The 23,366-nt window shown below is 40.8% G+C and overlaps 1 protein-coding gene across 5 annotated transcripts in view; it reads left to right on the top strand.

Moving 5' to 3' along the window:
- Window positions 1-23,366, top strand: part of pcdh19 (protocadherin 19) — a 420,594-nt gene that overhangs the window by 78,039 nt on the left and 319,189 nt on the right. The window lies entirely within an intron of this gene.

Below are 23,366 nucleotides of genomic sequence, written 5' to 3'. Positions count from 1 at the left end.
GTGCACAGCCATGTCTTTAAGGCTTTCCTGAAGCCTAGGAGAGTTGGTATCTGCCGTATGTTGCTGGGGAGGGTGTTCCACAGCCGAGGAGCCACCACCGAGAAGACCCTGTCCCTCGTTCCCACCAGCCTTACCTGCGAGGCTGGTGGGACCGAGAGCAGGGCCTCCCCCGATGATCTAAGACTTCTAGAAGGCTCATAGGGGGAGATACGTTCGGACAGGTAAGATGGGCCAGAACCATTTAGGGCTTTGTAGGTCAAAACCAGCACTTTGAATTGGGCTTAGTACTGCTTATCCAGAGCTTAGGATATTAGATTTGGAAAACAATTAGGCTTTAGGGCCCCCAAAGTAGTTAATTACAGTATAGTCTCACTTATCCAACATAAATGGGCCGGCAGAACATTGGATAAGTGAATATGTTGGATAATAAGGATAGATTAAGGAAAAGCCTATTAAACATCAAATTAGGTTATGATTTTACAAATTAAGCACCAAAACATCATGTTATACAACAAATTTGACAGAAAAAGTAGTTCATTACACATTAATGCTATGTATTAATTACTGTATTTACAAATTTAGCACCAAAATATCATAAAATATTTCGCCGCTGCATCACATTGTTGGCTCATGTTTAACTTGTTGTCCACGATGACTCCAAGGTCTTTTTTGCACACACTGCTGTCAAGCCAGGCATCGTCCCCCATTCTGTATCTTTGAATCCATTTTTTCTGCCGAAGTGAAGTATCTTGCATTTGTCCCTGTTGAATTTCATTTTGTTAGTTTCGGCCCATCTCTCGAGTCTGTCAAGATCGTTTTGAGTTCTGCTCCTGTCTTCTGGAGTGTTGGCTATCCCTCCCAGTTTGGTATCGTCTGCAAACTGGATGATCGTGCCTTCTAACCCTTCGTCTAAGTCGTTAATAAAGATGTTGAACAGAACTGGGCCCAGGACGGGACCCTGCTTGTGGCACTCCACTCATGACTTCTTTCCAAGATGAAGATGACGCATTGATGAGAATCACCCTTTGGGTTCGTTTGCTTAACCAATTACAGATCCATGTAACCGTAGTTTTGTCTAGCCCACATTTGACTAGTTTCCTTGGCAGAAAGTCATTGGGGACCTTGTCGAAGGCCTTACTGAAATCCAGATAGGCTACATCAACAGCATTCCCTGCATCTACCCAGCTTGTAACTCTATCGAAACCTTTCTTTGCTTAGTTTCTCCATACCTCCCAACCTCTGAGGATGCCTGCCATAGATGTGGGTAAAACATCAGGAGAGAATACTTCTGGAACATGGCCATACAACCCAGAAAACATACAACAACCCTGAAAACAACCATGAAAGCCTTCGATAACATATCAACATATGCTTCCTTTTCCATATGACATGGAGGCCACCCACCTCCCAATACATCTGTTGCAGGTGGTGCCGGAGCATTGGTCCTGACATTATGAGCCACTCTTTATGCGGATTCCCAAGTACTCTGAAGGAAAATGTTCGTGAGAAGGTTACAGGCGGCAGACTCGGGTGCCTCCGACAGTGGCACTTCTGCTCCAGCATCCGCTGTGTAATGGGTAGAGGTCCCTGGTGAGTTCCAGGTTGTGGTGAATCACAACCATGACTGGCACTAATTGGCTCCCGCGTTGGCAGCCGAGACAGAGGAGCCGGGGTCCAAAATGGTCACGGTGGGTGGAATGTCCTCGCCACTGCTCTGGTCAAGGTTGGGGCTTGTTGGGAGAGCGCACAGCATGTCTGTCTGTTCTGGGGATAATTAGAGACCTCTCTTTGTTCGGGACTGACAATCTGGCATGAAAATTGTGCAGACAGAGACTCGAAGGGAGTTTGATAGGACTCTGCATTTGGAGACTCGGCGGTGCTTCAATTACTGGGAAAGAAGAGCACTTTGAAACAGGTGAAAAAAAGAAAAGTTGAAAAAGTTGGAATTTCTTTGTTGACTCTTCATCTTTAGCATCTTTGGGAAATCTCTTTTACGAGGGTTGAATGAAAAGTAATGCCTCCACCTTCGTAACTCCTCAACAGATGGCAGTCCTGGTATGCATTGAATGGTTGTGTTGTTAAAGTGGGAAGTATGGAACACTGCGCAGATGGGGAAGCCTTACCATTGAATGGTTGTGTTGTTAAAGTGCGAAGGATGTCCAGATGTTTTAGCATCCTGTGGGAGGCTTCTGTCATGTCATGAGCTAGAGCTGACAGATGGGAGCTCACCCTGCTCCCCAGATTCAGACCACCAACCTTTCGGTCAGCAATCCTGCCAGCACTGTTATAGAGTAATTTATTTATTCATTTGCGACATTTATATACCGCCCTTCTCACCCCGAAGGGGACTCAGGGCGGTTTACAAGTATATATACATACAATATATTATATTATACAACTATATCGCAATATTATTAGTAATATTGCATGTAATATAAATATACAATTATAATAGTGAATTATAATTATTATTACATTGTATTACATCATAATATTATTAATATTTAGAGCAGCATTGGACAGTGAGATCCAAGCTGTGGGTTAGACCTGGTGAGAATAGTAGCCAATAATTTCCAGAATATAACTCACCAGGTTGAAGCAGAAGCCACCGAAGAATTTTATTTACGAGGGTTGAATGAAAAGTAATGCCTCCACCTTCGTAACTCCTCAACAGATGCCAGTCCTGGTATGCGACAGGCACTAGCTTGTTCGGTAGACTCTCCTCTATGGTTCCATTTGGCGGGAAGCCTTAGCATTGAACGGTTGTGTTGTTAAAGTGCAAAGTATGGAACCCTGTGCAGACGGGGAAGCCTTAGCATTGAATGGTTGTGTTGTTAAAGTGCAAAGTATGGAACCCTGTGCAGACTGGGAAGCCTTAGCATTGAACGGTTGTGTTGTTAAAGTGCGAAGTATGGAACCCTGCGCAGACCGTGAAGCCTTAGCATTGAATGGTTGTGTTGTTAAAATGTGAAGTATGGAATCCTGCGCAGACGGGGAAGCCTTAGCATTGAACGGTTGTGTTGTTAAAGTGCGAAGTATGGAACCCTGCGCAGATGGGGAAGCCTTAGCATTGAACGGTTGTGTTGTTAAAGTGCAAAGTATGGAACCCTGCGCAGACGGGGAAGCCTTAGCATTGAACGGTTGTGTTGTTAAAGTGCAAAGTATGGAACCCTGCGCAGACGGGGAAGCCTTAGCATTGAACGGTTGTGTTGTTAAAGTGCAAAGTATGGAACTCTGCGCAGACGGGGAAGCCTTAGCATTGAATGGTTGTGTTGTTAAAGTGCAAAGTATGGAACCCTGTGCAGACTGGGAAGCCTTAGCATTGAATGGTTGTGTTGATAAAATGTGAAGTATGGAATCCTGCCCAGACTGGGAAGCCTTAGCATTGAATGGTTGTGTTGTTAAAATGTGAAGTATGGAATCCTGCGCAGACGGGGAAGCCTTAGCATTGAACGGTTGTGTTGTTAAAGTGCGAAGTATGGAACCCTGTGCAGACTGGGAAGCCTTAGCATTGAACGGTTGTGTTGTTAAAGTGCGAAGTATGGAACCCTGCGCAGATGGGGAAGCCTTAGCATTGAACGGTTGTGTTGTTAAAGTGCAAATTATGGAACCCTGGCAGACTGGGAAGCCTTAGCATTGAATGGTTGTGTTGTTAAAATGTGAAGTATGGAACCCTGCGCAGACGGGGAAGCCTTAGCATTGAACGGTTGTGTTGTTAAAGTGCGAAGTATGGAACCCTGCATAGGCGGGTCAAGAATTCAATGACTGCACGTTGCTTAAGTTGTCTTGACCGACCGTCTGTGCAGGGTTCCGTACTTCGCAATTTAACAACATAACCATTCAATGCTAAGGCTTCCCGCCAAACAGAATTGTAGAGGAGAGTCTACTGAACAAGCCAGTACCTGCTGCAGACCAGGACTGCCATCTGTTGAGGAGTTACAAAGGTGGAGGCATTGATTGATGTGAGTAATGATTTCATCAGAGTTGGGCAGTCTTATCTTAAATTTGAGCTTTATGTAAATATTCAAAAACATTGAACCTACTGATGCCTCAATTAATGTAATTTTATTGGGATCTAGTTTTATTTCTTAAATTTACTACTCTCGGCTTATACTGGAGTCAATGTTTTCCCAGTTTTTTTGTGGTAAAATTAGGTGCCTTGGCTTATATTCAGGTTGGCTTATACTCGAGTATATACGGTACATCTTCACATTCGTACGGCTTCTTCTTCTTTTCATATTGGGAATTGGTTGCTTATGCTGAATGGAATGGGTCATTGGCCATGCCTTGTGATCAAGAGCTTTGAGCCCAGGGCTTCCTCTTTTCCTCCTTCTTCTTGTCGGGGTTTAAGCAAGGAACGTTGTCTAATTGGAGAATTCATGTTGGGTTTTGCCAGTTGGGCAGAGATTTGATGTCTGTTTTGTTTGCTTGTTGACAACGGAGGGATTTGTGTCATCTTGTAGAACATCATTATTTGTAAAACCACTGGATAGTTTTAGCAGGAACGATGTATGAAATGCAGCCTCCTTCAGTCCATGGCATTATCGGGTTTCAGTCATCCGGGACATGGCTATTCACATGACTCAGTTATTACCAAAGCTCAGTCAAGTTCTGTGTCAAAACAATTTTTTCAGGAGTGTGTCTGTGTGCGTGAGCATGTGGAGAACATGTCTCAAAAGCGAATTCCTCATGCATGTAATCTCCATCTCAGACAGATTTCCACAAACTTGGAAAGGCAGTAAGTAGGGATTTAATTGCTTGGGTCCTTTTTGATCCCAGAAGAGCTGAAAAATGTATTGGACTCCTCTCTCGAGCGAAAGAAGAAAGATGAATCAACTTCTCTCTAACTTCTTCCTTCATCTCTCAATCTCCTAAGAGATTGGCCTTTTGCATCCTTCTGCTTCACGATGAAACGGGAGCCTCCTTAGCTACTTATCCTCAGAAAGACAGTCCCCGAACAGGCGTGCAATTCGGCTCAAGGAGAAAGGGAGGAAAACAACTACCCATATATGTTACCGTACTGGAGACACAAGATGAAAAATATAACCATTTACCATGGGTCTTCATACTCAAGTATATGCTATTTTCATTGGGAACAGCTCTCTGAAGTCTATGTATATGCATTGTTTACGGATACTTCTTTCAAGTACAGTATGTGGAGATTTGTAATAAGACACCATGATGTAAATGGGTTGAGTGGAAAGGCATGTGTCGACAGCTGATTGGCTGAGCCAGCCAAGAGCCAGAATTCTGATTGGCTACTGTCTCTAACTTGCTGCTGAGACAAACGGTTTTAACTGCCACTTTCATCTCAGAGAGTGAAGAGAGTGCTGACTGGAAATAGTCAGGAAGGAAATGGCTGCCAGCTCTCCGAAGCGATTATTTATAAGGAAATTAGGGCCCGGGCTGTGGCGCAGGCTGTTGAGCAACCAGCTGCAGCCAGTGTAACAAATCACTCTGACCAAGAAGTCATGAGTTCGAGGCCAGCTCGGAGCCCCGCGTTGTCTTTGTCTTTGTTCTATGTTAAGGCATTGAATGTTTGCCTTGTATGTGTAATGTGATCCGCCCTGAGTCCCCTTCGGGGTGAGAAGGGCGGAATATAAATATTGTAAATAAATAAATAAATAAATAAATATTTATTTACTAAGGAGCCCCGGTGGCAAAGTGCGTTAAAGCACTGAGCTGCAGACCGAAAGGTCCCAGGTTCAAGGCCTGGGAGCAGCGTGAGCGGCCGCTGTTAGCTCCAGCTCCTGTCAACCTAGCAGTTCGAAAACATGCCAATGTGAGTAGATCAATAGGTACCGCTCCGGCAGGAAGGTAACAGCACTCCATGCAGTCATGCTGGCCACATGACCTTGGAGGTGTCTATGGACAACGCCGGCTCTTCGGCTTAGAAATGAGCACCAACCCCCAGAGTCAGACATGACTGAACTTAACGTCAGGGGAAACCTTTACCTTTTTATTTATTTACTGCATTTATATACTGCTTTTCTCACCCCTGGAGGGACAATATAATATAATAACATAATATTGGCACAATTCAATGCCTAACACACATGAAAAACCAAATCATAAAATCTAAACAAGAAACATATAACTGTGTTAAAATCAGTAAGACCATTAAACATAATTTATAAATAGCATTTAGACACGAAAACATAGAATTATAAACACCTAACATAAACATTAAGATTACATGATCCAAAACTGTAAACCGGGCCATTCCAATTGTCAATTGCACACATTTCCTATTTATTTCTTGCACTGCATTACTTTAATGGCCAAAAGACTGTTTAAAGGAACTGTTTATTCCTGCTGTTCTCAGTGTGAATTCAGAGAGACTGCTGTATATATTGTTGCTCTATTTGATCTTTTGAACTGAAGTAAAGATACTGTTACTTGTTACACAAGCCTGAGTGACACTTTATTATACTGCAGGGTACAGTAGAGTCTCACTTATCCAACACTCGCTTATCCAACGTTCTGGATTATTCAACGCAGTTTTGTAGTCAATGTTTTCAATACATTGTGATGTTTTGGCACTAAATTTGTAAATACAGTAATTACTACATAGCATTACTGTGTATTGAACTACTTTTTCTGTCAAATTTGTTGTATAACATGATGTTTTGGTGCTTAATTTGTAAAATAATAACTTAATTGGATGTTTAATAGGCTTTTTCTTAATCTCTCCTTATTATCCAATATATTCGCTTATCCAACATTCTGCCGGCCCATTTATGTTGGATAAGCGAGACTCTACTGTATATCTTGGTTCAGAAACTGTGGTAAAGCTTCTATTTATTTATATCCACAACCTATAACACAGTAGAGTCTTGCTTATCCAACATAAATGGGCCGGCAGAACATTGGATAATTGAAAATGTTGGATAATAAGGATGGATCAGGGAAAAGCCTATTAAAAGTCAAATAATGTTATGATTTTACAAATTAAGTACCAAAACATCATGTTTTACAACAAATTGACAGAAAAAGTAATTCATTACATGGTAATATTATGTAGTAATTACTGTATTTTTGAATTTAGCACTAAAACATCACAATGTATTGAAAACATCTATATATATAAAAGAGTGATGGCATCACGGCAGCGGACAAAACAACAAAAGTAAACACCCCACAACCTCGAAAATTGACATCACAACCCCTCATCCATGCCTCTAAGTTGATACAACAAAAAGAAAAGAAAAATTAATTCCTAATTAGAGGGAGATGAATAATTGTTTTTATCCAATTGCTGCCAGTTAGAAGGCTAAGCTCCGCCCACTTGGTCTCCTAGCAACCCACTCAGCCCAGTGTTAATAAAATAATGATAAAAAATAAATACAAATAATACAATAAAAATTATAAAAAAACACTAAAATAATTAATACAATAAAATACTATAACAAAATGACTAAAAATAATACAACAAAATAATAAAATATAATAAATAAAAAAGATAAGTGACAATAAAATTAATTTAAAAAAATACAAATAACGTCAAATAAAAATTCCACAACAAGTTTTAACCGATACCACCACCACTTTGCCACAGCAATGCGTGGCCGGGCACAGCTAGTTGACTACTAAAAATTGGCTACAAATAAAGATAGAATTGCATAAGATGAACAACATTGTCGGAAATTAAATCCGTAAAAAGTTCAGTCCTGTGAAGGCAGACTGTGTTGGATAATACAGAATGTTGGATGAGTGAAGGTTGGATAAGCAAGACTCTACTGTAGTTGAGTCTTGTGAATATCGACAGTCTTGGTACAGAGATATTTATAAACAATGCTACTCAAGATTAAAGAGCAAACTTGAGCAGGTGTTGGTTCTTTATGTATCAAAATATTTGTATCAGGAGCTCTCAGGACAATAAGAATAAAATCAGTTTGGAGTAATTTTAAGAGTGAAAACTATAAAAACAATGTAAACAAGCTAAAGGCAGTTGTCTTCAATGTGCCACTTTTTAGATATTATTGAATTAGGATTTTCCATCAGTCGCTGTCAGGGGCTGTTGAAAGTTATAGTGTAAAATCGATGGGAAGATACCACCAGGGTTGGATGGAAAACTGGTAAATTTCCCCATTCCAAAACTCATATGTTTTGACATTAAAATGTCTATTTTTTTTTTTGCAATGTATACAATGTACAATGGGAATTAATTTAAGACCGTGGGCAAAAGAATAAGCAAGTTAAACTGGACAAACTTGCTATTGTTGGAGATGTCGAACTTGGCCCACTACTTGATGGGCAGCTTTCGACATTGTTTTAAATGGAAGGACTGGGAATGCAAATTCTGCATTCTTTGTGTTAGGGATGGGTCAAAGGTATCCTGAATGTCACTCCAAGGTTGTTTCCCCAGCTCTCCAAAAACTCCCATACCCTTCCTCAAATTTGAAGTTTAGTCTCACACAGAAGTGCTATCTAAGGCCATTGACCATGACAAGACTTGTGCATTTTTCTAAAACAAGATGTGCCCATCAGTTTGGTTTTTCTCCATGTCAGGAATGACTTGAGAAACTGCAAGTCGCTTCTGGTGTGAGAGAATTGGCCGTCTGCAAGGACGTTGCCCCAGGGATGTCTGGATGTTTTAGCATCCTGTGGGAGACTTCTGTCGTGTCGGGGAGCTAGAGCTGACAGATGGGAGCTCACCCTGCTCCCCAGATTCAGACCACCAACCTTTCGGTCAGCAGTCCTGCCAGCACTGTTATAGAGCAATTTAGAGCAGCATTGGACTGTGAGATCCAAGCTGTGGGTTAACCTGGTGAGAATAGTAGCCAATAATTTCCAGAATATAACTAACCAGGTTGAAGCAGAAGCCACCGAAGAATTTTATTTAATTTCAGCTGAAAGTGATACCAGCCTGTGATAGTTCGCCAAAAATAGACTGAGATCCATAACATAGCAAAGCATAGGCAAACAGTACACAAGATTATAGGTGACTCAACAATGCTTGTGGATCCATTGATTGATTTGGCTAGTTCCATGAATGGGAGTCTGGCCCTTGCTGGCTTGTATCTCTTGTGGAAACAGGATCCGTGATGAGATTATATCTGTGACTCAAGGTCCGAGGAAAAGGGTGGCTTTGTCAAGCCTTACCTCTCCCTTCCAGGTGTTGTGGTAATCTCTGAGCGGTTAGACTCAATTTAACCTTCTCCACCAAAAATCAGCAGAGTAGCAAAAGCAAAGCTTTCAAATGCAGCAGTTACTTACACGGGGTGAGCAAGAGAAGCCTTTGATCATTTAGGATTGCAATGGACTGCAGAGTTTCAGTAAAAGTTCAAAAAGTATTTATTCAGGTAAAAAGAACTCCATTGTAGATAGAAAGGCTTGGGAGCTGTCTAGTCTACTCTAGACTGGTTTCTAAGGAAAAATAAGAAAGGAAAAATAACAAACATCTAAATAGTTACATCTTGCCAGGAGAGATGGCGAGATGCTTCTTGTTAGCTAGAAGAACAAAGGGAGAAGAGTGAACCAAAATGGTTCCAACCTCATGGTCCAGTTTATTGGGGCCATAAAAGACATTCTGACCAATGAGTTAGTGTCCCTAGAGATTCACATTTCTACTAACTTCAAAGTAAGGGATATGACGTGAACAGGATAGAGTGAAACACAGTAAAGCCTGTCTAGGCATGCTTTGGAAACAGGGAAAGGATTCCCTCAATCTAACTCTATCATCTATCTAACTACATCTAGACTTTAGTCCAGGATGATCCCCAACACCAGGAAGATGAGTCTTTTTAAGATGAATAGTTTTCAAAATGTCCAAAGGGATTTCTCCCAGGTAGCCTGACATTAATGTCCTCCAAGGTCTGGGGAAATCCATTGTGCATTGTAGATAGTGATATTCAGAATCCAAGGAGAGGAAGATGGCATTGTTTTGGGACAGTTCCATTCACGTGAGCCTGGGGCAAGCCAGTGACCCAGGTCGAGGCATGTTTGGCCAGAGTTCACAGCGAGGTCACTTTGCTTCAATTTGATATATACATACATGGAGGGAAAGATATTGCACAAAGAAATAATATTGGCAACAAGAAACAATAATGAAAATGTGTGTCAAAGGTGATACAGAGAAGCAGAAAGATAAGCAGAATACATTTCAAAGTTTTGAGAAATAAGGGCAAGATTGTAAAGCATGTGATTTAAAATTGGCTTTTTTCTTTTGCTAACCCTTTTGCCTGGATATATGCCTCAATTCTAAACAAAAAGGGGGTCCTTTTGTTTGTGAGTCACTGGTTCAGGAAAGGATTAGGAGAGTCGTTCTCTCTTGCCTCAAGCTAAAAGGTCAAACACCCTTTTGTGCCAGGATTTTAGTAAATCACAGTAAACTCCAGTAAAATTTCTCAGTTACCTTCTGCTATAAATATATGAAATATAGAACATAAAGCCTTGATTTTTGAACAGTTTTTTACAAAGTCCTGGGAAGGGGGTCACCTCGATCACAGCACAAGGGTTTAACCTGTTAATGTGGGATTTGTGTATTGATAGTGCTTAAATGCAATTTGTGCCATGCCTGTATTGCAACTGATCGCATCATCCAGAATGTACCATAATGTGGAAAGAGTTAATTGCCAAGAAGCTATGATGACCTTGATGTGTGGCTGGAACTAGGGAGTATCCAGACACAAGTGTTTGTGCATAAGGATTGCATCAGTTCAGTTGAGTTCTGTCTGCCTAGAGTTTGAGTCAAGTTCTGTTGGAGAACAGAACAGTCCTGTGTTTGTCTGTCGTCTGCAAGTCTGTTTGTGTTGATTACTGCTGCATACAGTAAAACTTTGTAAATAGTTTTACCAATGTCTCTGAGTGTCTCTTCGTTCTGCGTTCCACTGCTTCCATCCAACTACTGCTGTGTTGCAAATACTCTGACATAACCCATTGTGCTACTGGGGGCTCCTGCCCATCAGTGAAAGGGTATAAAGGGATCCACAGTTCAACACAATGAGATTTGGGAAGCAGTTAGCCATTTTCAGGGGCAAATGTTTGACTCCCAATGTTGGATCAGGGGGCTGTAAGGTGGAAATGGCAGGGACAACGCTCCGCAAACTCATAGGAAGCTGATGGAATATTCCAATCCATAACGGCTGCTGCTCAGCCCTGCTACTGTGTTTCCCTGAAAATAAGACAGTGTCTTATATTATTTTTTACTCCCAAAGATGCGCTAGGTCTTATTTTCAGGGGATGTCTTATTTTTCCATGAAGAAGAATTCACATTTATTGTTGAACAAAAAAAAAGAATTTATTCTATACTGTACAGTAGTTGTCAAACCAACATAACCAAACCAGACAAACTGTGACTCCTGTCAAGAATTTCTTGTTACTACCATTATTTCCATATACATCTGGTATGTACATTTACCAATCCTACATGCTATGGTGTTTTGTTTGGTGGGCTCCAGGCATGCTTACAAACAAAAACTTTACTAGGTCTTACTTTTGGGGGAGGCCTTATATTTAGCAATTCAGCAAAACCTCTACTAGGTCTTATTTTGAGTGATTATATTCCTTCTGCTTATGTGATTGTTTTAGTCAATTGTTATGTTTTGTTTTTGTTTTTAATTCTTATAGCGTTTTATAGTGTTTTCAGTGTTTTATTGTACAATGTTTTATGCTGATTTTATATTGGAAACCGCCCTGAGTCCCTTTCGGGAGAGAGGGCGGTATACAAATAAACTTTTACTTACTTACTTACTACTTACTTATTTTTTGGGGATGTCTTATTTTCAGGGGAAACAGGGTATATGCAGTCTTCAAAGCTATTTAGGAGACTCAGGATTGCGTTCAGTGCCATTGTTGTCAGTTCTTGCATCCAGGATCATATGAGGTGCCCAGATAGGAATTTTCTGCAGATGGTGTTCTGAAAAATCTGGGCAGCCATTGATGGAGTGGAGCGCAAGATTGAGTGATCCCTTTTTGTCTTGGGAAATTGTTGGCAGCGTCATGCTTGAAGCCCAAAGGGGAGATGTTCCTTTCTCTGGCGGCAGGTACAATGTGCTGGCACGAACCTTGTCAACGGTCAGGAAGTGAGACAACAGCTGGGTTGAATTGCATTTGGAAATTACCATGTTTTCTAAATAAGGCCAGCTGTTTTGATTTAGTGCGTGTACTCAATTTTACATGTAATCATAACAATTAAGGGCTGGCAGGGATATCATGATAGTTAGGAATAACTGTGCCGTTTCACGAGCGATTGCCCCACGGAGGAGCAGGCGGACGGTCGGCCGCGGGAGGAGGAGAGAAGAGAGGGAACGAGAGAAAGGCATGATTGAAGTGATATTACATGCTTGGCTTTCTCCCGCTGGGAAGGCCCCGTGCGCTTTTGCCGAATGATTGGACCTTTTTTGTGCGCCGTCTCCGAGTTTGCCTGCAGGCCTGACGTAAGCTCAGAACACCTGTTTCATGATGAATACATGCATCTCGACACAGGCCGGGCCAAGATGAAAATGTGCGTGCGCATGCATGCGCCTGGTTAGTTTTCGGTGGGATTTGCACTTAATTCAAGTAAGACAGATCTGGGATTTGGCACTGGGCAAAGGCCTGTGTTGTTTGTTTGGTAATAAAGGACAGCGTGCAAGCTTTCTTCTTCAAGCGTGCAGACAAAAGGTTGTGGCGAGGGAGGGTCAGGCGAGCAGCGCATTCATTTTTATGCAGCCTTTCTTAGCAGCTACATATGGGAAGGCGGTGGCACAGGTTGCCTAACAAATGCAAATGTTGTGTTTATCTTAACTGTCGCAAATGTACCCGGTGTAGCGGTGCATTTGGATAATTTAAGACCCTGGATTTAATAATCTTCCACCACCTCTTTGGTTGGTCTTGTGCGACATGTATATACGTCTTGGCTCTCAACCCACAAAAGCTCCTGATGTAATGAAAAATAAAACTCCAGTTAAAACATTATGAAAAAAAATGTTTAAAACACATTTAAATATCCTTAAAAACCAAAAGCACTCCAAAAAGCAATTCTGGAATCCAGTTTTAAGACAGTTAAAGCAGCAATGGTGGTACAGCGGATTAAACCACTGAGCTGCTGAACTTGCTGACTGAAAGGTTGCCAGGTTTGAATCCGGGGAGCGGGGTGAGCTCCTGCTGATAGCCCCAGTTTCTGCCAACTTAGCAGTTTGAAAACATGCCAATGTGAGTAGATCAATAGGTACTGCTCTGGTGGGAAGGTAAAGGCTCTCCATGCAGTCATGCCAGCCACATGATCTTCGAGGTGTCTATGGACAACGCCGTCTCTTAGGCTTAAAAATGGAGATGAGTACCAACCCCCAGAGTTGGACACGACTAGACTTAATGTCAGAGGAAACCTTTACCTTTTACTAAAGCAGAAATATCAGACACCGAAGATCTTGCAGAAGAGCACTGTATTGGCAGACTGCCGAAAGTGTATAAAGGACAATAATATAATAATAAAACTATATGTATACCGCTCTATCTCTCCGGAGGTACTCAGAGCGGTTTCCAACATAGGTAAAACATTCAATTACCAGACAAAACATACATAAAACCATAAAAGACACCAACATAATTACTATTATCATAACACAATCATTTAAAGTTAAACCCAATTTCAGTGCTAATCCATTTGGATGAAATTCAATTACCAATGGGATGGAGCCACCTTCTTTTGAGAAGCCATCAAGGGCTGTACAGGTTCCAGCTTTATTGTTTCTTTGAAGTTCAGCTTATCCCTGAACTCACACCAAAAGCAACTTGCAGTATGTTCTCAAGTTGCTTCTGACATGATAAAAAATCATATGGGTTTGGCCACAGGACTGGGTTGGCCACCGAGATATATATATATGCGTCCTTGTGTATCCATTCATAGGACATCTTAGGCCAATGATGGGCAAGCTTTTGCTCTTGGTGTGTCAAAATTCACCAAAAAACCTAGCATGACTTCGATGATGTGTCACTTCGAGAGAAAAAAATTCGCAATATGTATAGTTTAAATAACAAAAATATATAATTGTAATATATAACTGTATTTAATAAATTAAAAACTATTTGCTACCATTATTTCCATGTACAACATCTATGGTATCTCTTGCAGTTTCCACGCTGATTTCTCTCTATACTAGTTTCAATGTAGTCATGAATAATGAATAATATAATAATAATATAATAGTAATAATATGATAATATATTACATATATATATATATATATATATATATATAGAGAGAGAGAGAGAGAGAGAGAGAGAGAGAGAGAGAGCGAGAGAGAGGAGTAATGGTGTCCGTTCCTCCCACTGAACAACAAAAGTACAAGCCCCAGAACCTCAAAATTTGGCAACACAACCCACTATCCTTGCCCCTAGGTTCCGACAACAAAAAGAAAAGAAAAATAAAGTCCTAATTAGAGGGAGAGAAATAATTGTTTTTATCCAATTGCTGCCAGTTAGAAAGCTAAGCTCCGCCCACTTGATCTAGCAACCCACTCAGCCCAGTGTTAATAAAAGAATAAAAAATAAAATAAATACAAATAATACAATAAAAATAATAAAAACACTAAAAATTAATACAATAAAATACTATCACAAAATAACCAAAAACAATACAACAAAATAATAAAATATAATAAATAAAAAAGATAAGTTACAATAAAATTAATTAAAAATACAAATAACGTCAAATAAAAATTCCACAACAATTTTTAACCAATACCACCACCACTTTGCCACAGCAACGCGTGGCCGGGCACAGCTAGTAAAAATATATATATATATATATATATATATATATATATATATATATGTGTGTGTGTGTGTGTGTGTGTGTGTGTGTGTATGTGTGTGTCTATATATAAACGTGAGTATGTGTGTGTGTGTGTGTGTGTGTGTGTATATCACATTGTAAACAGTAACACAAACACAACCCCAAACCCCTTGTGTGAACATAAAAGTTGACTTCCATCTAATGCCCCACGTCTTTACATATTTAGGCTTCCTAGGGTTATCATGTACTTGTAGCCCAGTTACCATTTACTCCCCCCCCCATTAAAATATGTATATGATTCTCCAGGGATTTAGATCAATATCTTGACATTGACCATATTTATTGACCACTTCAAACCCTATTACCAAACTTCTCAGCCTTCACCAGTCATTAAAGGTAGACATTCAAGATTGATCACCTCCAGAGCTTTGGGAGAAAGAAACTCAACTTTTCAAAGGACATGTTCCCATTATGCTTATTTCCACCGAAACCATATTTATTGACCCTCTCAAACCCTATTCCACCAATGTAAGAGATATCCCACAGATAACCCATATTGAGGGTTCCATCAGATCTGGAGTCAGATCCATTTGTAGTCAAAGCATGATATTTGGTTATTTAATTTTTTAATGATTGTTCGCACACATAGAATCAGATTATTCAGTATCCCAGAGGAAAATATTAACATGTAGTTTCATTTCTAAAATAAACAGCCCTAATCCTAGTGGGAAAACATTTCTGCCTTTGCCTTATGTTGCTGTCACTATAAAAACAACAACAACTAGTGATAACGGAAAAAGAAATAAATATAGAGATTTCTTTCCAGGACAGATGAAAAACGCCTTAGTATTTTTTTTCCCGGTTTGGTCAAGGTCCAACAGCTTCCAATTGCCGAAGAGCGTATGGATGGCAAATGAGGCCTTTTGTTTCCAATTAACACCATTGTTCTCCCGCAAAAAGCAGTGATGTCTTAAAAATAAATATATAAAGAGATTAATATGTCTAAAAATGTCCCTGTTGGATGGCTGTTTCAGAAGGTTTCTGTTGATATATTTGTATTTTGTGTTGCTAAGACAACAGCTAAGAGCACTTTGAGAAATTATATATTAGTAAGCTGCATGGGGGCTCGAGGCTTTTTCGTTGATGGAGCGGCTGTTAAAATACTTGTCTGTACAAATCAAAATCCCAAAGTTTCACCCTGCGCCTGTCTGTGCATCCCTTTGTAAGAGGAATTTGCTTTCTGTTTCAGAGAATTATAGAGATGAGCTGAAGACATCATACTCGTATTGTCCTAGGAGTTGCATTGACTTTCCTTTACAATTTGATCACAGCAGCATATAGTGATGGTACCTGCAACTTGATATATCCTATCAAGAATGTAAACTATCATATATGTCTATTCTGATCTTGACTGTGCTAAGCTGGAGCAGGCCGGAGTTGCTGTCCATCAGTACCTACCTACATATTTTCCAGCTATTTTTTGCAGATACAGTTGTATGTTCTCCTTCAACACGTGGATATGATGGAGCAATATGTGGTCAATGTAAACAGGTCAGGGATTGGAGTCCGAAGCTGTGATCCTCTTTCCCTTTGCACTTTGAATTCAATACATGAAGAAGAGCAAAAGAGTCCTAGAAGACATATAATTTGTAGAATTAATAGCTACACTATTCAGGCATTCATAAAGAAGGTGCGAGGAAGAACAATGCACTACTGCTGCCTTGCTTTCCTCATATGGAGACCTATAGTCGGCAGAGGAGAGAATCTACTACTGTATATATGAAGGTTGTTCTCTCAATCCAGGATTTTGAAAATTCCTATAGAGCATCGTTTCTCAACCTGGGGGTCGGGACCCCTGGGGTTTGACAGTGGGTCACTAAAGATCATCAGAAAAAACATATTTCTGATGGTCTTAAGAACCCAAATCCCTCCAGTATTTTCTGTTAGTCATGGGGGTACTGTGTGGGAAGTTTGGCCCAATTCTATCATTGGTGGTTTTCAAGGGGCTCTTTGATTGGAGGTGAACTATAAGTAAAAGGCAAAGGTTTTCCGCTGACGTTAACAAGGGACACTGATTAAATACGTGAGAGCCACAAAATCATTATATGAAAAAGGATATGCATATTATTTTGTTTGTGTTTGGGAACCATTTACTAAGTTTCTATGTAAGTATTCTGAGGGCATATCTTCATTATTTATTTATTTATTCAATTTATATGCCACTTTTCTCACCTATGGGGACTCAAAGCGGCTCACATCAAATAAATGGCAAAATATCAATGGCTTACATACGATAAAAACACTATTATCACACATCTAAAACAATAACATAAGACTATAAATTCAACCATTAAAACTATAAACCATCAAACATAAACATGTTATGCAATATTTACATAAAGTTCATGATGAAGGTTTCGGATTTAGGTATTGTCAATATGCTAACTGCAGGTTATCTTTACTACCTGAGTCAGGAGAAATGCTGCAGTAGTATTTGGGAACAGTAAAAAAAGACTGGGTGAAATTCACTCGTGACATACCAGAGGCACTGTTGGTAGCTCACTTGTCTATCCCCAAAGGTAAACATTAGGGAGATGAATGTTATTCTCTACTGACTTCATGAAGAACCACATGCAGTCAGTGCAAGCATACCATTAAATTATGCACTTAGATCACTTTTGTGCCACCTTAACCATCATGGCAATATGTTGGGATTTATGACATCATGAGATTTTTGATAGAGAGATCTAGTTCCTGTTTTGCTGTATCTCAACAAATGAGAAATTTCAGGACCCATGGCACTCCAAATAAATATGAAGCTGGTATCACTATATGATATGAATTATACCCAACATTTGGAGTGACCACGGGGTTAGTCATTTTCCAAAATGTGGCTATATATGTACTGTTCTATTGGAAACATTGTGGAGCTCCCAGTGGTGCAATGGGCCAGCCAACTGCTGACTTGAAGGTTGGGTTGCTGACCTGAAGGTTGCCGGTTCGAATCCAACCCGGGGGAGAGCGTGGATGAGCTCCCTCTGTCAGCTCCAGCTCCATGCGGGGACATGAGAGAAGACTCCCACAAGGATGGTAAACATCAAACATCCGGGCAATGTCCTCTGGGCAACGTCCTTGTGGATGGCCAATTCTCTCACACTAGAAGTGACTTGCGGTTTCTCAAGTTGCTTCTGATATGAAAAAAAAATTGGAAACTTTAATGATGTTTGTTTTGTAATTTTGTAATTTTGACTATTTCAGCATCTGGGCTACTTCTGTTTCTTAATGAACTCTGTGAATAGTGAGAAATCAGTGTCCTTATACCACTACATTATAACTGTAGTGGTATAAGGACACTTTTCTGTGTCCTTATACCACTACAGTTTCTGACGTTGTCTACTAGTCATGTCTGACTTTGAGGAATGGTTCTCCATTTCTAAGCCGAAGAGCCGGCATTGTCCGTAGACACCTCCAAGGTCATGTGGCCGGCATGACTGCATGGAACGCCGTTACCTTCCCACCGGAGCGGTACCTATTGATCTACTCACATTGGCATGTTTTTGGACTGCTAGGTTGGCAGAAGCTGGGGCTAACAGTGGGAGCTCACTCCACTCCCCGGATTCAAACTGCTGACCTTTCGGTCAGCAAGTTCACCAGCTCAGCGGTTTATTCTGCTATGCCACCAAGGGCTCCTGATAATCCTGGTAAATCAGTGCCAATATTTATCTAATCATAACAATTGTTTAGTATTATAAGTGGGTAAGAACTGGAGCAAACTGGATTACATGGACCCAGAAAGTTTACCGAATCCAAACCGACTATTTTTCTCCCTTTGTAAGTGAATCTGTACTCATGTCACACAATCAAGAATGTGAATAGGAAATTATTCTATTCATTTCTCATTCCTAATGAACAGAAAATGTGTCTAATAACATTTACTGTTCTATTCATTGATTGTCAGGGGAAGATTAGAGGGGGGAAATGGCTTGTTTTCAAACTGCTAGGTTGACAGAAGCTGGGGCTAACAGCAGGAGCTCACTCTGCTCCCTAGATTCGAACTGGCAACCTTTCAGTCAGCAAGTTCAGCAGCTCAGTGGTTTAACCTGCTGCGTTTTAACTTTGTCTTATTAATGCTTTGCTTTTAATCGTATGTTTTAATTTTCATTCGTGTGTTTTCGGTATTTGATGTTTTATGTATGTATACTTGTTTTGCATTTGTATGCCGCCCTGAGTCCCCGTAGGGAGATAGAAGCTGGGTACAAGATTAAAATTATTATTATTATTATTATTATTGTTATTGTTATTATTATTGGGGTGCAGTGTGTTAAAGCGCTGAGCTGCTGAACTTACAGACCGAAAGGTCCCAGGTTCAAATTCCGAGAGCGGAATGATCACCTGTTGTTTAGCCCCAGCTCCTGCCAACCTAGCAGTTCGAAAACATGCAAATGTGAGTAGATCAATAGGTACCGCTCCGGCGGGAAGGTAACGGTGCTCCATGCAGTCATGCCTATGGCCACATGACCTTGGAGGTGTCTATGCAGATCGTAATTTTGTCAATGTCAATTGTTTCCAAATGCTGGCTGAGATCTTTTGGCACGGCACCCAGTGTGCCCATCACCACCGGGACCACCTGCACTGGTTTCTGCCAGAGTCTTTGAAGTTCAATCTTGAGGTCCTGATAGCGGCTGAGTTTTTCTTGTTGTTTTTTGTCAATGCGACTGTCACCTGGGATGGCGACATCAATGATCCAAACCTTTTTCTTTTCCACAACTGTGATGTCTGGTGTGTTGTGTTCCAGAACTTTTTCAGTCTGGATTCGGAAGTCCCACAGTATCTTTGCGTGCTCATTTTCCAATACTTTTGCAGGTTTGTGATCCCACCAGTTCTTTACTGCTGGCAGGTGGTACTTGAGGCGTAAGTTCCAATGAATAATTTGGGCCACATAGTTGTGCCTCTGTTTGTAGTCTGTCTGTGCGATTTTCTTACAGCAGGTGAGGATATGATCAATGGTTTCGTCAGCTTCCTTGCACAGTCTTCATTTTGGGTCATCAGCTGATGATGATGATGATTATTATTATTATTATTATTAACCCACTGTGCTATCGTGGGCTCCTCTTGCTTCTGACACAATAAATAAATACCACTACAGCAGAATATAAAGTTGTGGTCCTCCAGGTGTTGCTGGACTACAACTCCCAGCCCTGGCCTGTGTAGGAAAAGTCAGATTGGAATGAGAGCCCACAAGTTGCTTATCTTTGCCTTTGTCTCCAGTGAAGTATAGGGCACAATGCATTTTGGGTTGCGTAAATGTTGTCTTGGATTGCTCCCCACCCAAGATGAGTGGCCTTTATTTATAGCCCGTGATCGGCATGGCATGTTTTCCTCTTGTCTAAAAGGAAGACTCCCATCTGCTCCTCTTTCAATTCCAAGTGCATGCCGAGAATGGCTCTGGACCTCTTCCCTGTCCTCTCCATTCCTGGCCGCTCTATGGGAATGACAGGCCTGTGTGTGCGCATCCAGACATGCGCAAGCACAGGACGAGAGGCCCTCTTGCGTGGAGGGTTGGCGCACAAAGGGATTTTGCGCAGGTGGGAGCAGAATGAGTTGGGCATTAGCAGCTGGCACGACGAGGTGGAGACGCGGCCAGTGTGCTTGGAGCCATCTGACAACACAAGGCTCTTCCATACGGGAAGCCACTCAAGCCGCCTTCCTCGCCTCCATGGCTCATCCCTCTTTGTTTATGGATAATGTCCGAACTTTTTAAAAAATACTCTTTTTTTTTTTAAAGCCATCTGCTTTTCATGTCTCATAGGGAATGATTTCAGGATGAAAAACACCATGGAAAAGACGTCAGAGCTGTTTTCCCAGGAAAGGAGTCAGGCCAAAGTAATGGTGACACACAGGGTTTATAAGCCAAAAACGTCAACGTGCTGCAGAAGTTGGCAATAATTTTTTTATACATACAGAGTTGCTCATAATTAATTTTTATTTCAATAGCTATTTTAATAGCCATGACCTAATTAAGTTGCATCATGTTTGTCGTGTGCATATCCTCGATGTCGTAGTTTGGTGCGAATGATAATAATTCTGTGTTATTTACTGTGTTATTTTGGGCTACTTACTTTGCCCAAAATATCATCTCTAGATTTCATATCCTGGTTTCTTCTCACTTTTGCCTTGTGCTCAGCAAACATGCTTCTAATCCAAGGGGGATCATAACAGGTTTTTTAAAAAAATAAACTTTTATTACGGGTTTTCAAAAATAGAATAAAAGAGGGGTAGAACAAACTTTGGGACATGGGCAGAGAAGTCCAGGAAAAAGTAGGAGGTAGGTTTGTACTTCCATTCTTCTTCTTTGCAGTACAATAATATGTTTTATAGTTCTTATTTATATTCAGATTTTGTATATCTTTTCTTTAGTCTATTTCTGGGACCTTTCTTTCTTTCCATCTTTTTAAAAAGTTTGTTTTTCCTCTTTCTACTATATTTTCATGTATTCCTTAAAGGGTCACTAGTCAGTCGTTGTTAGAGGTCTACCTATCTGTCTCTTCATAAAAAAAATTAATATGTCCATAATTCCATTATTTTGCCTAACCATTGGCCTTTTAATTTCCAAAATCTAGCATAGACCATCCTTACTGCCATAGTCAAAGGCACGAACAAAATATCTTTATTTGCGTCCAAATCCATTTCCTCATCTGTCATACTCAATAGGAAGTATTCTGGCTTCATTCGAATATTTATTTTTTAAAATCCTTTGGTATGTCTCCTGAACCATTTTTCAATCATTGTTGGCTTTTTTACATGACCACCACATGTGATAGAATGTGCCTTCTTATAGGCCACATTTCCAACATTTGTTTTGTGCATTCTGTCAGGGTTTGCAATGGTACTATATATGTGTGTTAACTGGAAAATCAAATGCATGAAGGCTGAGTTTGCAAGGACCTGGGAATTGGCTTGTAACTGTTGCTATCCTGCTGCTGGAGAACCGGTTTGAACAGCTCTCTCTCTCTCTCTCTCTCTCTCTCTCTCTCTCTCTCTCTCTCTGTTGATTCTTCTGAGTACTGGTTAGAAAGAAGATGGTTCTGTACTCAGAGAGGCCTGACTACTTCTGAGGCCTCATTTGTTGCTGATCTTCACTGAAACAGATTCATAGACAAAGAAAGGATTGCCTACAACTGCTGTTTTCTGTAAGCAGTCAGAGAGACTATGTAAATATCATTGTCTTGTTGATCTCTTGGATCTAGTAAAGGTTCCTGTGTTATTTGTTCTGCAAAGCTGAGTGGTGCATCATTCTGCAGGGTGTCTCTGGATCACGGGCACACATAAGAGCTTCCATGTATCATCTGACAGGGTGGGAGGTCAGGGTGCAAGCTGGGTGGGTTTCTTCAAACTCCATCGATCATCTTCTCCAGCACCCTGATGAATTGGTTGCAATCGGCTTCCACACCAATTCCTGTTCAATGTCAGACTCAAACACATGCGTAGTCCAAATATTTATTTCAATATCTATAATACATATTTACAAAGCATAGCAAAAGCCGTCGCTCTAAGCTGGCATTCTTCTATAGCCTCATCGCTCGGCAAGCACCAGCTCAACACACACAGAGATAAGAAAGCACATTCCTCGGTCCGAAGGAAGTTCCGACCTCCAAAGCCGGAAACCATGCCTGATAGGTCATAGCAGGCTGTCAGTCAAAACTAGCCTGCTGTTAACTGTTTCATTATTGAAACACACACTCTTGCAAAACAGCAGAAACACTTGATTTACATTTCATACACATACAACCATAATCCAACATCATCCACAATCCCCAACACATTATTGTGCATAACTCCTAGTTATATACTAACGGTACATCATTTTGTACCAAATCTATTGCATAAGTATATCTTGTCATCGATGATTGGTCTTGGTCTGGGTTTTAACCTCCTAAGGAGGTCTGCTCGAAGCATTATTTCAACAAGTTTGAGGTCAGTCTTCTCCTGTGGGAACCAAAGGCTTGCAAAATTAGGGAGAGGAGGGGGAATCAAAGTAGACATTGCAAGATGCCAGTTTTGAGAAATAGACTGTTTAGAAAAACATTTTAAAATCAATTTAGTGCAAGAGGAGCACAAAATGAGATAAGCTGTCACTCCTGGAGGCTTGTAGAGGAGACAAAATAAAGGGTCTGTTTAGGGACATTGGAGCAGCATTAGGTACAGCAGAAATAGTCATTGGAATTGCTGCATGTTATCCCTGGCTTAGTCCACTCTTGGTGCATACAAGAAGTTCATTCTGGTGACTGTCACCACCTGTTGTGGCAGCAAATTCCATAAATTAATGCTTAATGGTGTTTAATTGTTCCCCTACTGCTGCTTTTCTCCTGCAACACCTTCTTTGGCCTCTTTCCCCCACTTCGTTGGCAATCGTGTTTTGGAACATGCAGTTGCAGAGGAGGCGTTGGGAGTGAAACGCAGCAGGTGAAAGGAGGGATAAGTCCCCCCCCCACTTGATGAACCAACCTGGACACAGCATATTATCTGAGAACACAGAAATACTGGGCCACTCTAACAACTATCATGTCAGACTACACAGAGAAGCCACTGAAATGCACAAGCATGTGGACAATTTCAACAGAAAGGAGGAAACCATGAAAACGAACAA

Source organism: Anolis carolinensis, unplaced genomic scaffold (genome assembly GCF_035594765.1).
Source record: "Anolis carolinensis isolate JA03-04 unplaced genomic scaffold, rAnoCar3.1.pri scaffold_12, whole genome shotgun sequence".
In the NCBI taxonomy this organism is placed as follows: domain Eukaryota; kingdom Metazoa; phylum Chordata; class Lepidosauria; order Squamata; family Dactyloidae; genus Anolis; species Anolis carolinensis.
This window is presented reverse-complemented; position numbering and strand designations above follow the sequence as displayed.